We start from the raw sequence: 14136 nt of genomic DNA, 5'->3' as shown, positions 1-14136 counted from the left end.
CACAGCAGTGAAGGGGCAGTCCAACTCACACTTTCACCAATATACCAATTTCAAAGGATTTAGGACCTGCTCCAAAGGACTGTGTGTAACTTACATTCTTTGCCTTGCAGGTTCTGTCCGCGATAAACGTTTGCACTCCAGCTGTCACGTTGTGTGTGCTCTAAATGGATGTTGAGATTGCACTGCTGCTATCTACCGCGAACAAGGGAAGCATAATGGTGCTTTCAAGGAGTACCTGATCTGTGAGGAAAAAAAGCTTGCATTGTAGGGGCTGATATGTAGTGACGCTTACATTGCTGCCGCCCAGGATATACATGTTCTGTAAGAAAGGGAAGCTTGCACTGCTGTCACCTAAGTTGCACCTATTCTAAAAGCAAAAAAGCTTGCACTGCTGCTGTCCCATCTGTTCTTTTTTGCTGAGAGTGGGATATGTTTCTACTGATGTTTGTCTTCTACTTGCTCTGCAGTGAAGCTTTCACAAATGCTGGCCTTTTTGTACCTCCTGTGTTTGACAGGACCTTCTGCTACCACATATACAGTACCTATTCCTTATGCTATGGATGTTGCAAAAGTTATGTGGCTGTGGTATTAGTGATCCTTCTAATAAATAGTTTACCTTTACGGAAGCCAAAATAGTTGATTAGTCAGCGTTTGCTTATTTTTATATGCAACCTTAATAAAAGACTGAACTCACCAAAATACGCAAAGGGTTAATGCTTCATGCGCCATGTGAAAGAGTTTCAAAGGTGATTATACCACCTTCTAAAACTCTACAACATGGCTGGCAAGTATCTATGTATGTGTGCAACACCTTCAACCCTGCCCAGTGCTTAGTCTGTACCAAAAAAAACACAAGTGCTGTTATCCAAAATGTTTATTGGTACCTGTAAAATCCACAACAAGAACTGGCATCACCCACATACACAGTGACAGATATCTGTTGAAAAACAGGGCAAAAGTAATAGGCAAAATGTGCAGTAAAGATAGCCTTAGTATAATTGCTGGCTGCTTGTTCTTATGTCACTCACTTTGCCATCTCCCATTTCACACACTTTCTCTCTTTCCCATCTCAGTCACATTCTCCTTTCATTTATTTTTCCTATCTTTCGTCCCTCCCTATTCTCTCACACTTTCTCTTTCTTCTCTCTCACTATTTTCTATCTCATCTCTCTTTCTCCTCAATATCTTTTTTCAATCTTTTCCCTCTTATTCTCATCCTCTCTCCAAACATTTTCTCTGGACTCCCTATCGGAGACGGGCAGTGTCAGAGACTAACCTGTGGGAGAGACCTGTGGTACACACACAGATTAAAACCTGGTCACCAGTATCTCATTCCCCACAGAGGTTAACATTTTACATTGTGTTATTGAAAGAACTGAACTCTGCCTGTGAACTGGTTCAACACAATCTATGTATCAACTCGACTCATGTTGTGCAGGGGCTGAGCTCTGTGTATACAGGGACTCTGCTCTAGGTCAGTGCAAAAATAAGCTGTTTGTTAAGAAACGCAACAGAATATATGTAGGAGCTCTGCTCCATCTATGCATAAATGCTATTCTATCTATGCAGGGGTTCAGCACTATGTATGCAGGCACTCAACTGTGGCGTTAGGACCAGAGATGCTAACTTTAGAACTGGGGAACAAAGTTAGAGTCTCATAGACATTCAACCTCCTGTGATCCTGGGCAAATTCCTTAATCTCCCCATGCCTAAAAACAGATATAACACAGTGTAATGTAACTAGTGCTCATGTTAAGCGCCCCATTACTTTCAGATCAAGTTTGTGCTATATAAAACTGCAAAAAAAGATCAACTCAATCTGTTAGCAAGCTCTGCTGTACAAGGGCCTGTTTGTGACAGAGTCCCACTCTCTTTGCATGTGCAGGAACTAATTTACACTGTGTAGGAACTCATTGATGTCTTCTAGGTATTCTAGACCCTTTGATTGTTATGTTGTGCAGCAACACTCTAGATAAGTCATGCTTCAGCTGAGTTCACCATATGAAGTTCTAAGTAGGGGCCCTAGTTTTAATCTGGGCAGAGGGCCAGATCACACGTTCATGGGGACAGTGCTTGAAGGACCAGGCCAGTGGATAACCATGATTTTGAGAAATTTCAGCCAACATTTTTTTCATGTGTCTTTTGGAAAATAAATACTGTCTGAGAATGTTTACTTCTCAAAACTAAGGGCCTGATTTAGATCCTGGTGGATTTAATGCTCCATCTCAAACGTGACGGATATCCTGTCTGACGTATTATGATCACCAAAGGATATAACAGGAGTATTCCCCTCCGCCAGGATCTAAATAAGGCCCTAAGTTTGGTGGTTTCAGGTTACCTCATTGCTTTGATGCTGGGATTGGGAGTGTGGTTGTTTTAGTATATTTACCCAGATGTCATTCCTCCTTAGCCTCTCTGATTCTCTCACCTATGTAAAATGTGAACTTTTGTCTCTGGCATTAGCTTTAGCTTTTAAATCCCCTCATCAGGCAGACATTCAAACAAGGGGAGAAATTTGGAGTGTGTCTCAGAAGAAGGTGCACTAGCGCGCAAGAGTGGGTCAACTTGAGAGACAGCCAGGCCAAGAGGTTGCACACCCAGGGTGTGTTTCAATTGAGCCTTTGAAATGTGTCTGTGTGTTGGATGTGGATCTGGGCACCCTTTTCACCGTGTTTTCCAACCATCAACTACCACTTGCAGAGATGGTAGTGTGGTGCACATGTGCCGCCCTACCAACCTAAGCTACATAGCAAGCATGAGGTAGAGGAGCACAATGACAGACGGCTCTCCTCTGCTGCCTGTGTACAGACTGTTAGAGTAAAATGCATGGCTGTTGAAGTAACTGTGTGACATGACGTTATTGTCAAGCCATCACTGTGACACAAATCCTGCCTTATAGGCCACAGCTAGCCTTCCTTCTGGGATAGAACAGGCAGCCAGGAGCATTTTACTGAGAGGATGCATGAACAGTCATCTTTTAAAAGTTCCTGCCCCCACTGATGTGTTGGTGCCATCTACCATCAATCACCAAAACAAAATAACTGCTGCCCAGACCCCTATTTGCCAGTATCAGTTTGCACACAATCTTACGACCAGATTTACTAAGGATTTGCGTTGCCATTGCATGACACATGTCGACGCAAGGCAACTCACGTCTTTTAGCAGTATTACTAAACCATGCAATGCCACCTTTCATGGCTCTGTGTGGTTTAGTAAATCCAAGGGTCGAATATGGGCATTCCCATGCATCCATCCATGGATTTTGACACAATTACAGATTTACAAATATCTGTAAATAGGATTATGTCACAATGTTGCATCTCCCTGACCTAGGCTTAACAAGGAGAAATATCTTTATTTTGCCTTGTTATTTCTTTGTATGTGTTTGCAGTCTGCAGCACATATACAAAGAGGAAAATGCCTTTAAGGCAGTGGTTCCAAATCTGTGTGCCGCGGCTCCCCCGTGCGCCGTCAAAACTGGCCAGGGGCGCCGCACACAGTTTTGGAACCAATGCATTACATCATTGAGAAATATGTAAATAATTATGTTAAATACCATGGTACACTTCAGTCCACATTGTACATACACATAGACAAACCTGAACCTTAAACGACAGACAATGCAATTAAGGTGCGACTCCTGTATAATAACCACATACCACAATAATTTTCATTCGGTCTACTCACTAGACAGCATGGGGAACACAGCATAATGCCTATGGAAAAATATCAAATTAATTTAGGTACTCAGAAGGATTTCTGAAGGTCAACATTTGGTAAATTTTCAACTGAACCTTTTATTGAACATTTTATTATACCACCTGAGGAAGAAGATGTGATGTAGTGACTAAGTCAACTTGGGAGCCTGGCTTGGAATACAGCTTAGATCTTGACTGAAAATTGTGCATGTCTGAGCAAATCACTTAACCTTTGGTGTTGGTGAAATTGTGTGTTATTCAAATATTTAGGCCCACACTTGATGTATGTAGTCTTGCTTCCTCTCCATCACTACCCATAATATACAACACTCTGTTGCACCCCAGGTAAGTTTGTTGAATAACAGTATAAACTGAGACATGTTTTTATATTCTGAAGCTATCCTGTTTATTCCGCTCTGTGAATGCCCCTTCCTTTTGGACTCTTTGTGAACAGCCCTTATTTTGTTACATTCAAATAGAAGCCCTATATAGTTTTCTTTATTCCAGGACAAATGTCACACTTTTAATTAGGTTCATATAAGTCTCCTTCTCGATATCCGAGGGAGCACTTTCTTGTGTATATCGACAAATCCCCTCATAGACATCTTTTTGTTCCCTGAAGCATTTATTGTGTCTCATGTTTCTTTTAGTAAGAAAATACACCTTTACAATAAAGCTTTATTTTCTGTGTGTCAAACATGCACACAGGAACAGGATTCGTTGGTATGAAACTTCTTGCAGAGAACGGATACTTGCAAGCCTGGTGGATACTCTTGATGCACCAGCGGTGTTTAGTGTCCGAGTAGAAATTATCGGCAAAGCCAGTAGATCGGGCTTTAATGTGTTGATGCGTGAAAATACAGGCATGCATGAATACCGTTTGCATTTGTTAGCACATTAAAGGCATACTTTTGGGCAATGTCTGCTCTTATACTGGCTCTGGGAATGTCTCTTCCTGCATTATGTGAAGTGGTAGCCCCACCATTGCCGCATGACGTACTAGCCAGCCTCCCCTTCCCCCCACACGAAGTTCGGGTCTAGTGCTCCTGAGCAGGACTGACACTGGGACAGGGAACAGGCCAACGACTTGGAGTAGGAAGGGACAGCTGTTCAGAGCACTATCTTGCTCAGCGACCTAAATCTTTGCCTCCAGCTCACTGATAGCCTTCAGGTGCATAATTGCACATTTTTCATCAATTTTTAAGTTGGAACCTAGGACCAGGCACCTAGGGCACTCATCGTGAGGTTCTGTAAAACACACCTGCTTCCTGCAGTCATGTCACAGCTTGAATTCTATTATCCTAGGAGAGACATATTTCCTAGCACATTGTTAGAAAACGATTTTTGGAGCCTTTGTAAGACCGACAAGACTGGCAGCAAAGCTCCAGAGCCACGCTGCCCTACACAGAAAGAATGGAACTGACATCAGAGCATATGGAGGTGTTTATAGGCAGCTCTTCTTCACGTCTGGTGTAGTGTGAGGTAGCCTTGGAGCCTCACATTCCCACCTGCTGATGCGCAACAGTCATATCTGGTATTTTGTTTCAGATGCAGTCTGGCGCCTGGGTCATTCTAAAGGCGCTCTGCGGTTAGAAGTAGCCATCCGAAACGTTTGCTACTAAAAAAAAAACTAATATCCATTTTCATCTATGAAACACACGGAAACAATTCTGCCACAACTGGATAATAAGGCAGAATACTGCCCCCATCAATGCTAAATCCAGCTACTTCGGGCTACTGAGTGTATATGTACCCTTCACAAATGGGCAACCTTGACAGAAACATGGGGCATGCCTCAACTCAACTTTGATTGTCAATGGCTAATGGATGCAGCTGGTCGGATGAGCAACCACAAACACACTGCTAGTACAACTTTTTGTGTGTTCACTTTGACCAATAAAGTTAGATTGGAGCACAATAGCTTCGACAGTCTTTGTGGGCTTTAATAACTGCAGTTTTACTTTGGCAACCAATTTTCTTCCTAGTCCCACATTTAGTTGTAAGAGGCAGTGCTGAAGATTTGTAGATAGATATATATATATATATATATAGATATATATATATATAGATATATACATCTATATATATAATAAATGGTGCTAATTTACCTAGTAGCACAAAAGAAAAAAGGTACACGTAAAATTGGCAGCGGATGTGTAACACACAGACATATTTAACACAGATTGTACAAGGATCTCAGCACCAAATGCATTAAACCCAATGCAAAATCTTACTAGTACATGAACAAATGACCTACAGGGTACGTGAAGTGTTTTGTACCAGAAACAAACTCCCTAATTTATGATTCAAATCTGTGACCACCAAAATTACACTCAAAGATATGCACAAAGTGCATTAGCCATCTGAGCTTTCTCACCAATATTCTACTTAGAATCGCAATAGGTATGCATAGATCCCTGCAACAAGTGCCTTAATCTACTTCCTAATAAAGAAAGGTAAACAATGTTTTGTTACACAACTGTGGATATGATCACAACACATTTTCGATCATCACTATTACGAGTCCTTCATAGTATGTAGTGCAGTGTTTAGTGCTAACAGGCTTTACCACTGCATCAGAAATATAGGCTTGGAGCAAACTTATTGTGGGATAAGAGCATTGATGGACCTTTAAGCAGATGGACTGCAGTTACAGTACAAAACCACAGAACTTCACATTTCTATATTGTAATTCCTTACCAGTTAAACCGCCCAGAATACAGCAAAACACAAGCATACAACACACCAACATAAATGTACAATGTAATGAAAATACGTGAAGACAGCACATACAAAATCAAACACTATAAAGAAACCTCACCACACCTCAGCAACACATCAATAACACCATATAACTGTACAAAAAAGCACAACAATTGGTCGTACGAAGTACAAAACGTAACGACACCTCTACCCAAAACACCAACTGAGCAAAACAGCAATACATCACAATCATACAGAAAATACAACTCGGCAACACAAAAAGCACAACTAATTAAATGTAACATTAACTCAGCACAATACAACCAAAGAACAACACAATACTAGACACTAAGACAACACAATAGTGCAACATAAGAAAATCCTCAACACAATACTCAAACTTGATAAAATACCACAACATAAAAACACACAAACAAAATACAACACAAGAATATAACACACCATAGCCCCCACAACACACCTGCACAGCAGCAACAAAACAAACCAACACTACATAATTCTAAATACCACACCAACAAGACACACTACCATCTCACCAAAATACAACTCATGAACACAACAACCCACAATAATGTGATGTTAGGTTATGCTGCTACTGTGTTTTATTGGCATTTTTTGTGTAAGTCATGTTTATGTACTTTTTTTTATTCTGGTGCTAATAGGTGTGGTATTTTTGCAGTGTCTTGTGGTTGTATTGTTCATGGGTTGTGTGGTAAGTAGATCTTGAGGTTGCATGCTTCAGGCCATGGTGGTGCTGCTTTCCAAAATTTCGAGCGCTGCCATTGGCTATAAAGGTTTGGTTTGGTTTGTATCTATGAGTGACACATTTCCACAGTTGTACCACGTGGCAGAAGACATCTTCCCAAAGACATCCATTATTGGTCTTTGGCGCGTGGCACCAATGAGGTGAGAAAGTAGAGTAATGGGTTAAAGCACTAAGGGGGTCATTCTGACCCTGGCGGCCGGTGGCCGCCAGGGCCACCGACCAAGGGAGCACCGGCAACAGGCTGGCGGTGCTCCCACGAGCATTCTGACCGCGGCGGTTCAGCCGCGGTCAGAAGCGGAAAGTCGGCGGTCTCCCGCCGACTTCCCGCTGCTCGGGGGAATCCTCCATGGCGGCGGAGCGCGCTCCGCCGCCATGGGGATTCTGACACCCCCTACCGCCATCCTGTTCCTGGCGGGTCTCCCGCCAGGAACAGGATGGCGGTAGGGGGTGCCGCGGGGCCCCTGGGGGCCCCTGCAGTGCCCATGCCAATGGCATCGGCACTGCAGGGGCCCCCGTAAGAGGGCCCCACTGTGTATTTCAGTGTCTGCAATGCAGACACTGAAATACGCGACGGGTGCAAACTGCACCCGTCGCACCCCTGCAACTACACCGGCTCAATTCTGAGCCGGCGTCCTCGTTGCAGGGGCATTTCCTCTGGGCCGGCGGGCGCTCTTTTGGAGAGCGCCCGCCGGCCCAGAGGAAATGTCTGAATGGCCGCCGCGGTCTTTTGACCGCGGTGCGGTCATTTGGCGGCGGTACCTTGGCGGACGGCCTCTGCCGTCCGCCAAGGTCATAATCACCCCCTAAGTGCCATTCAAGAATTTTATAACTGGCATACAGTATTGTGCTGAGGCAACCTTAGTTTCAGATAAACTATTCTCAGTCTGGAGATCCAGAATGGTGGCTCTAAAACTGCTTTATCAAGTTTAAACTCAAAACTGTCGTTTCATGTCTAGTTGCAAATTTCAAATTCATTTTTGGGGGTCTATATAAGCACACATGACTGGGTGTTGTATCTTTTAAGTGTTATGTTACATTCTTTTAAGTTCATTTCTACAGCACATTCCCACTAGTTGCACGGTTCCAATCCATTTTAGAATCTGGGTGCCATTTATTGTTTAGGGATTGTTCGTGATCGGAGGTCAAAGTGGTCTCTTGATATTGTACTGGGTTGCATCTCCTGTTTTATTTTTTCAAATATTTTTTTATTTGGTTTTCAAGCAGCGCATAAAATGACCATGAACAGATCACACAGTAGTTCACGAGTATGTGTACAGCGCCATAGATACAAGAAACAAAAAAGAAAGTTACAATACCCCCACCCCTCTGAACAACCTACAGACACAAAATCTCCAGAGCAAATACAGATACAAGTGTGATCCGAGTCCACCATTAAGCATCCCAATCCATATGTCCAGTGATACCTCCCACATCAGTAATAAAGTATCTTCTGTCTCTCTCTTTCTCTCCTTACTCCTGCTTTTACCACTGTTTTTACATCGTTTTTCCTTTTTCCTTTTTCTGTCTCTTCTCTTATTGTTCTGTCTCTTCTGTTACCCTCTACCCCGCGACGCTGCTGCCCCTGTGCCCCCGTGAAGCCCTTTTACGCCCTCCTGCCTCCCAGCTGACCAGGCCCCCGCCTCCCTCCCCTTCTTAATAGAGGCCGCGTGCAGCGGGTGCACCGCTGGCGCGCAAAGGCAAGCTGGTCTGCGCCCCTCCATGCCTAGACCACGCCCAGTGACACGGACACTGATTGTCGCCCCGTCCACTGGTTTGACGCCAGTACTCTACGTGCCCTCAACACGGGAAGATCCTCAGCCTGCCACCAAGCCAAACCCAAGAACACCCATGGACTTTTTTCTTGCTGCGCCTGCTCCAAAACCCTCTACGGATCACCAAATGCTCCCGCACAAAGCACGGACAGCCACCTCAACTGCATACTCCTCAACACACACTCCGTCATTAACGCGCAGTAGAAGTTTGGGACCTCCTCGACTCAACAGCCCCGCACGTCGCCGCCTTCACGGAGACCTGGATCACGCCTGCCATTAACACAGATATCGCCACTGCCACCCCGGGAAACTACAAAATCATCCACAAGGACAAAGCCGACAGGCCTGGAGGAAGCATTGCTATAATCTACAAGAACAACCTCCACCTGACTACCAGCACCGAGGCACAGTGTCAATCAACGCACAAGCACACATACTTCCAGATCCAGACCAACCCAAACACCTCCCTACATGGCACCCTCAACTACAGGCCACACAGACCCCAACCCCAGTTCTGCGAAGCCATCGCCAACCTCATCGCCACCCAAGCAATCACCTCCTCTGACCTCCTGGACAACCTCACAACTCTCAGCGTCAAGAGAGTCCCACCCATAGAGTCAGACACATTCTCGACCCATTCTTCCCAGCAAGGGACAACATCACCATCTTCCACACCTCAGAACCCCAGTGGACCGACCACAAGTGCATCCACTTTACCTACACAAAGAACACCGCAGGCCACCACACCCCCCCATTCCTTGGCAGATGCTGGGGCAAAGTAACAGATGCACTGCTCACCAATGCTCTCAGATGCTCCCTCCCACTGGATGCAACGGATGCTAACGTAGCCGTAAGCAACCTACACCAATGGCTCTCAAACTGCACCGACCTCGTACCCCCGCTAAGGAAATCAACAGGGAATCGACAGAGGATAATACCCAAGTGGCTCATACCAGACCTACAGGAATCCAAGCGTGCCTGCAGAGGATTGGAACCTAAATGGAGGCTCAGCAAATCCAGCGAAGACTGCACTGCCTACAATACAGTGGTCACCATGCACCACCAGAACATCAGAACTGCCAAAAAAGCTGCCTTTCAAGCACGCCTCAACACCAGCACTCACAACAGCAAAGAGCTCTTCGCCATCGTCAAAGAGTTCACAAACCCTGGGGCAGACACCTCATCCATGCCTCCCTACCAAGATCTCTGCGACGACCTCGCCACCTTCTTTCACAGTAAGACCCAGGACATCTACGAAGGCTTCAGGAACCAAAAACCGCCACCACCGCTCACAACCACAGACCTTGCACCCTACCAGATACTGAACTCCTGGACCCCCATCACCATAGAGGACACCCAAAGACTGATGAACTCCATCCATACAGGAGCACCCTCGTATCCATGCTCTCATCACATCCTCAACCTGGCCAGTGCCTCCATAACAGCGGAGCTCTGCCGAACCATCAACCTAACCTTCGAGACCTCCACATTCCCCTCAGACTGGAAACATGCTGAAATCAGCCAGCTACTCAAGAAACCCAGCGCCGACCCTAGGGAGCTGAAGAACTACAGACCCATCTCTTTGCATCCTTTCCCAGCCAAGGTAACTTAGAAGGCTGTCAACCAGCAACTCACTGAGTTCCTCGAGACACACCATATCCTGGGCCCTTCGCAGTCCAGTTTCAGAAGCAACCACAGCACCAAAACCAGCACTGTTAGCAGCCACTGATGACATACTCATCATACTGGACCATGGAGGCAATCCACACTCATCCTCCTCGACCTCTCTGCTGCATTTGACACCGTCTCCAACTCCACCCTCTGTGACAGACTGCACGACGTTGGCTTCTGAGACAAAGCTCTGAACTGGATCAAGTTCTTCCTCACCGGAAGAACACAAAAGGTCAGACTACCACTGCTCACTTCAGAACCTAAAGACACTTGCTGCGGAGTGCCCCAAAGATCCTCACTCAAACCAACGTTTTTCAACATCTACATGGCCTCACTCCCCAAGATCACCAGACAACACAAGCTAAACTTAGGATCATTCTTCCCCTCAAGCTCAGGCAGACCGCATCACTGAAGCAGTTCAGGAAGGACCTTCAGACCTGGCTCTTCGACTGAGCAGCATGCCTTCTTTCAGTGCCTTGAGACCCTATGGGTGATTAGCTGCACTCTACAAACCGTTAAATGATTGATTGAGTGTACAGCAATGGTCTGTGTTTCCTCATTAGTCAACACATCTAAGGAATGAAACTCTATCCAGTACCCCCCCTCCTCCCACCCCAGACCATATGAGATTTTTGGATATGTGGCCTTCTCCACCATTATAAATACATTGATTCCTCTCCTCCATTCTTCTAAATTTGGACACACCTCTGATCCCCATAAGCGGGCAATGTCCCTCTTGGCCGCTACCAGTCCAAGACCACAAAACAGGCACTTAGCACAGGGCAAATCTAGGTCATTTAGGAACCCCAGAAGAATTAATTTGGGGTCCAGTGGGATCTGTTCCAACAACAGCTCTCTTAGCTCCTCCACAATCTTTACTCAAAATTCCTTGATCACTGGGCATTCCCAAATCATATAAAGGAAGGAGTCAGTTGACCCCTGGCATCCAATACATTTCGGATGTTGTGCGTTCCCCATAGCATGTAATCTCTATCATAGTATACACAGTGGGGGATCTTAATTTGGATTAATCAAAATCTCAGCCTAATTGTAACTGCTCATGGGAAAATCAGTGCCGCCTCCCAATCAACATCTTCCAGTTCCCCCAGGTCAACCACCCATCGGTAACGCAGTTTTAGAGGTGTGTCAGGCATGTTGTTATTGATGGTCTAATATGTCCTAGACACCGCTACTTTGCCTAACTCCTCCATTAATAGTCTGCCTTCTAACAGGGTACAAATGCAAAAAGAACAGTTGATGGACAGAACATAGACCAAATCAAACATTCACCCCCAGTCACAGATCTGGGTTTAATCCATCAGTTTTTTTGTTCACCATGCCATTCCAGTTTGGACCCAGCCATATGCAAATCAGTCTTGACCCTGTTCCACATGGGAACAGTGCAGTCTGTACTCGCAGGCCAGGTCCTCCCTGAACCAGAAACAAGCATCCTGGGACAGGTTTCGGGGCATCACCCCTCTTCAGCCAGGCTAGCTTGAAACTGGTAGCATAGTGAGCACAGGGCCCAAGTCTGGGCATACCCTTCCCACTTGGGGCAACAAAATGCAAAAAGAACAGTTGATGGACGGAATGTAGACCAAATCAAACATTCACCCCAGTCACAGACCTGGGTTTAATCCATCACTTTTTTTGCTCACCATGCCATTCCAGTTTGGACCCAGCCATATGCAAATCAGTCTTGACCCTGTTCCCCACAGGAACAGCCCAGCCCGAACTAATAGGTTATAATGAGGGATCCCCCCTTCACCGGGAGACCCTCTGCTCTCCATGAATGATGTAACCGTGCATAGTGCAGGAACTGCGTCTGAGTGCATACTCATTTTGAAGAGATGCAGAAGGCATAATATCCCTACCCTCCATTGGGTACTTTAGAAATTCCAATGCAGTCCCAGGCCTCAAAGCCCGTCAGTTTTCTAATCTCTGGCAATCAATGTCCCTCCCACAGGGAAGACTTCCTCATGTGTCGGCGGTGGCATCCCAGGAGAGTGGTAACCCTAATTTAAGCAATCAGGGACACCTGAGTGGTCAGTAGAAAGCGCCATCTGTAGGAGGCACACAGCTCTTTGGGTCTTCCTTCCTTGTGGATAACAACTATGATGGCCCTCCTCAGATCAGGGGGGAGAATCCCCTTCTGCCTTGCCTCTAAGAACATATTCAGGAGATGATGGGCCAGTAGCTTGTCACAGCGCTTAAACAACCCAGCAGGGAACCTGTTAGGGCCCAGGACTTTACCAGATCGTAGCTTCGCCATTACAGCCTGGATCTCCTCTGAGGTGATTTCACAATTTAAGTCCACCCGATGCCTCTGCATCTAAGACAGGGAGAGATATTTCCTGCAAATACTTCTCAATCAAGGAGGCGTCCTTCAATGGCCTGACCCTATAAAGATCTTTATAATGACAGGCAAAGGCCTCTGCCATCTCCCTATCCGAAGACACTTGAGCTCCCTCAGGGCCCACTATCTCAGGCACCCACCTTCCCTCCACCTCTCTCCTCCCCAGCCATGCCAGGAGCTTCCCTGCCTTATTGCCTTATCCTCCTTTTCATATAATCAATGCTGGGTGGCTCACAGTTGATTAGTTACCCCCTCTGGTGCAATTTCTTAATATTCAGTCCTCACTAGTTCCAAGTTTCGAAGGGTGGGGGTGGGGATGTTGGTCGGGGGTGGTTGGGGTTTTCGGCTCACGACCGAAGGTGCCCTTAAGCACCAAAAGGCGGTTTTCAAGACCTTCCAGGGCTTCCGTCTCCTTTGTCCTTTTCCGGGCAATTAGGTTATGGTCATAGTTTGACTCTTGCTCTAGGCAAGACTGCTGGTTAAGGATGACAGTACTTATGCTTCTAGGTGACTATGCCAATCCTACAACAAATCGCACCTATCGTCCCAACTCTCCCGGCTCACAAGCAGCACCTCACCAAAAACCCAAACAGTAAAAGGTGATTTGTGGCAGCGTTTACACATGGACTCAAGAGAGTGACATCTCAGGGAGTGTCGTGGTTAAATGGAGATTACCCCTTTTTCTTATAAACAACATGTCTCAATTCAACACAGGCATGAAAGCGATGCAGTGAAGTGTCAATAGGTTTTATTTAGCAAAACAGCAATCTGCAGTAAGTTGCATGGGCTGCAATGATTAGGATAATGAACAGTGCAAGAAACAGAATGGTAAAGATAAGAGTCATTAATACAAAGACCCCCACCATCTTGCAATGACAGAAAATGACATGAGATGTGAAATATGTCCTAATACCCTAATGTCATGTACCTAATCTCTCACCTAAAAGAGAGCTAGGTGTGATAAACCTAATCTGCCAATGTCATGTCCATGAAAAGAGCCCTAAACCCTCGTTACCTTGGAATGAGGTCTCTAGCTCAGGCTCTGTAGGGACACAAAGACTGGGTCAAGGCGACGTGCAGCATCGATAGCAGTGATGGTATCTGGTCGGAATCCCTCTATCTGTCTAAGTGAGGTGCATTTATACAGAT

This window comes from Pleurodeles waltl, chromosome 8, assembly GCF_031143425.1.
Source record: "Pleurodeles waltl isolate 20211129_DDA chromosome 8, aPleWal1.hap1.20221129, whole genome shotgun sequence".
NCBI lineage: Eukaryota > Metazoa > Chordata > Amphibia > Caudata > Salamandridae > Pleurodeles > Pleurodeles waltl.
This window is presented reverse-complemented; position numbering follows the sequence as displayed.